The sequence below is a fragment of the Sinocyclocheilus anshuiensis genome, unplaced genomic scaffold (genome assembly GCF_001515605.1).
Source record: "Sinocyclocheilus anshuiensis isolate Anshui unplaced genomic scaffold, SAMN03320099.WGS_v1.1 scaffold275, whole genome shotgun sequence".
Taxonomy (NCBI): domain Eukaryota; kingdom Metazoa; phylum Chordata; class Actinopteri; order Cypriniformes; family Cyprinidae; genus Sinocyclocheilus; species Sinocyclocheilus anshuiensis.
In genome coordinates this window covers 248,663-253,266 of record NW_015549569.1, presented here as the reverse complement: position 1 = coordinate 253,266, position 4,604 = coordinate 248,663, and positions in this window count along the sequence as shown.

The following is a 4,604-nucleotide window of genomic DNA, read 5'->3' as shown; positions in this document are numbered from 1 at the left end:
GCATCCATTGACTGAAGAAGCGACAGTGCGTGAATGCACATCAAACTGATGGAGTGCAATATAATAGCAGACAGTGCAATAATACTGACTAAAATATACATTTCGCTAGATATTTTGCATTCCAAAAGTGAAAGAACTTCATTTAAAACAGCCAGACTGATTTCAGAATCAAATAATTGAGGGTGCTCTAGCTTTAACCTTATGGTGAGAATTTGATGACAGAATTTTCCTATTTGGGTGAACTATCCATTTAATGCATCTATTTGACATATTTTTGTCCCATCCATTGCTATGGTTATCACTATGTCAGTCATTGCAATTTCGAGTGATTCACTTAAAAACGAATTAAATCTTGATCTCACAAAGTTTCTTTTTTATTATATGATTTGTGAACATGCAGAACTCAGAACTGGACAAAAGTCGTTTTTAGCATTGATTTTAACTTAAACACCACTGATTGGCCATTACGTTCAAGAAATCAACAGATGTCTGTAATTGGCTAAATAGCTCAAAGCTGCAAAAACATGTTGTAAACAGAAACCTTCCATGTTCCTTGAGCACAAAGACAAATATGCACTGAAGCATCTCACACTGCTTGTGAAGATAGCAGAGTCTGCCATCATAAATCTGAGATTTCAATCAGAACTCACAATTTAATTTAATTTAATTTGTCTTTTATTTCTCTCCAAAAATGTAGGGATGTGAGGACAAAGTTTGCAAATTATAAAGTTTACACTGCAGTGAAACATCTCACATGTCCTATAAGTCTCCCGAGCTTTGAAATAGCATTAAAATTTCCCATGTAATATCCAAAAAGATCATTTAAAAGCATGTTGACAAGAAGAAAAGCTTTAAGTTTGAAGGCTTTTAGGCTTGGAGGAGAAAGTTCTGGGCTCCTGTTCTGTCAAGCTGTGAGCGGATTTGCTATATCTGACCAAACAGACCTACTTTCTTGCTTCTATCCACAGCCTTGCTTTTATTGTCACACTCATATTTCCACACCACAGAATTCCATCTTTCTCACTTTTTGCTTTACTGAAGAATACCTGTGATTCAGCAGACCGATGTGGGAAACATAGGACAAGTGACAAGATAAAGACACCAACACAGCAAAATCAAAGCACGGGCAAGAAAATGTGCTGTTCATTTATAGTGTGGAACAGCTAAAAGTCTAGATGAGAGTTGAACATCTTCTGCCTCATATTTGACAGAAAATTCATCAGTGCCTAAGTGAAAAATATAACTGCACAATTTCCCAAATGTTTAATTTTACCGGTAAAAACATGCTGATAGTAACATATTGATTGAAATGGAACATAGTCATTTAGCAGAATGTGTTAGGATTCTATGTTGGTTGCCACATTTACATTAATAAGAATTTTTTTCTAACCAAACATTTTCAGAAGGGTTCAACTAATGGACACTTCATTCTCATGATTCTTTGCACTGCATCAGAACCTCTCTCTTTCTCTATATAAACATACTTACAAAATACATTGGAATATTGAAAAACGGAAAATAAAGTAAATACTGTAATATTTTTAAATACTATTACAATACAAAATAACAGCTTCTTATTTTAATATATTTTTAAATGTAATTTATTCTTGTGATGGCAAAGTTAAGTTTCAGCACCATTACTCTAGTCTTTAGTATCACATGATCCTTCAGAAATCATTCTAATATGCTGATTTTGTGCTTAAGAAACATTTCTTATTATCAGTGTTCAAAAGTGGTCAAAAGTGGTATGCTGCTTACTAATTTTCTGAAAACCATAAAACATTTTTTTGATGAATAGAAAGTTTAAAAGAACAGCATTTATATGAAATTGAATTTTTTTCTTTTCACTTTTGATCAGTTTAATGCTGTGGAATAAAAATGTTAATTTCTTTCACGCACACATTTTGCATTTTAAAAGTGCTTATTAGTGAGGTAAAAAGATGTGTTAGGATTTCAAGTGAGGTTCAACTGCTATTCATTAGCACAAGCCTTTGAGTAACTGTAAGAGCGGCTCCTTTTGATTTGAAAGAATGCCGATCATAACCATAACTTTCGACCTCTGCACCCTTCAACTCTTCAAAGCTCTCATTGTAGAGTGAAGCCTCAAAAGATCAAGTGACACCATAATTCATAGCAGCTATTTGTCAGGCCTGCTACTAGCTAAGTGTTTGAACAGCTACACGATCAATAATCTGTAGCTGTCCAGCTCATTAAACTGCAGATCCATACTTCTATTCAGAACTGATCTTGTAAACTTGCATCACCCTCTCATGCAAAGTGCAGCAGTTCTCTAACAAACATTCACATTTCACATAGGACAGCGTGATGTCAGATCAAATGTGTCAAAGTCGACCTCATTAGAGTTAGCGGTGCTAATTTTTCTCCCACTGCTTTTCCGCCATGTTGGAATATGAGCAAAATTCCAATGTGCTACTTTATTCCCTTAACCTTCACATTTTAAACTGACCTTGGCTCATACAAGGTCCAGAGTCGATGGAGGAGCAGTGGAGTCACTCTGTGGAGAATGAACAATGACATTAACCTGCTCTTCTGAACGACAGGGGTAGTGAACTTTCATAGGCATTTAATTGTCTGTAATCACATCTCATAAAGCCAGAGTGTCACAGTCGATCGAGGAATGCTGTGGTAATTCTGAATAATTTGATCATTGATTAAAAAATAAATGATGGTCTTTTATCCTCCTTCTTGTGTAGGAATAATTCACATTTTGACTAGCTACACAAATTATGCGTTTTCTCATCTGCTTATATTCTGCACTGTAGAGTAATGACAGCTCAATGAAGTAAAAGCTAGTGGAGGGAAAAATTGTCCCCTTACTGCAGTCGACACTAATCCTATTTGTGCTTATGTATTAGGATTTAAGAATGTGTAGAGTGTTCACTAATGCAGCCTACCTGTTAAATCCAATCTACAGAAAGTCAAAGTCATTCTGCTGCCCTTTAAGTCCTGCTTGTATCCATATGGATTTGATTGGATCATGGAAAATTGCCACTCTGTTTATCAGCCAGTTGTTTTCTTTTAGAGATACTCCTTGCGCATTGGGTGATTAACACGTGAGTGGGTGGTCCTTCACTGCTGTCCAATGAGCATCAGGTAGGATCAGATACTTTTTACATTATAGTAGTAATGTGAACTGAGTAGTTTGTCTTATTCACTTATTCATAAAAATAGGCAAAAACTATTTCCAATGAGATTCTGAAGTGCGAATCAAATGGATATTTTACTATCCAATGAGGCCACAGGAGAGGATTTGGGAATGGCAGTGAAGTGACGCAACTGAGGCTGGTAGGTCACATGACAATGACAACATGATGAATGCAGTACATCTTGATTTCATTCATACTACACACATTCATACAACATAGAACTTCCCTTGTGTGCTCCTCATGGTCTTCGCGGTCAAAAGTGACCGGACACCTGAAATGTAACTTTTTTTTTCTTCAATAAAATCAATCTAATATATTTTTGCTCAATAATATTTTTTCTTTTGTATTTTGAGAGAATTTTATGGTACTATTTGATATTTATGCAATAATTATGATCAATTTTTCCCATTGAAAATAGTACAACAAAATTTTTTTCAAATTTTTTTTACAATTATTTTTCAATTAATTCAGTATTTCAGATTAAAATAGAGACTAGCCCTTTAAAATCCAATTTTTGAAGGCAGAATAGCACCTTCTGGTGAGAGCAAAAAAAAACAAAAAACCTGTAATTTCATGGTGTAATCACTAGATTCCTGTATAGGACTCTATAGAGAGGCTTGTGAATTCCCTAATTGTTTTTATACATAATTGTTTACTTTTATTAGGTTGTGGATTTAAATGTATATTAATGCATTCTCAAAGACTACCTTTTGTCAAGGTTTATATTTTTTGTTGTTTTAAATGTTGATTTGATTTAGCATTATTATTACTACATTTTATTTTACATAGTTGCAGTGTTACAGTCACACCAGTTCATATGTGTGTGTGTGTGTGTCCGCGCATGTGTGAGTTGGTGTGTTGATGGTGTGCCTATTATATATATATATATATATATATATATAATAGGCCTGTGTGTGTCGGTGGGGAACTGCTCATGGCTGAGACCGCCGCCCTGCGTTTCACTCATAGCCGAAATATACTGCCACTGCCTTCATAACCTGTCCAAAAACAAACCGTAAACAGCTCTAAGGAAATATTTTAACATCCAAAGTATTTGTATTCTGTATCTTTATGAATAAAATCTTTTATTTTATGCAGAGTATCAGGCTTTTCCATCACGCAATAAGACCGACGTTAGGTGATTACACCGCGCGCCTGTATGTTGCTCTGCATGAAATTGAACGATATACAGCACAGTAACGATTTTATATATAAAATAAAATGTACACAAAGCTGTATTTTACCGAATAAATGCATCAATTCGATGGCGCTTAGAACTGTTCTCTTCAGAAGAGAAGGCAAAATCCCCGCAATAAATAACTCAACCGCTGGGTTACGTCTGACCCAGGATCTGAGTAATACAAAAACCACCCAAACATTGGGTTGTTATGTCTGACCCAGGAGCTGGGTAACACTAAAAAACTACCCAAACATTGG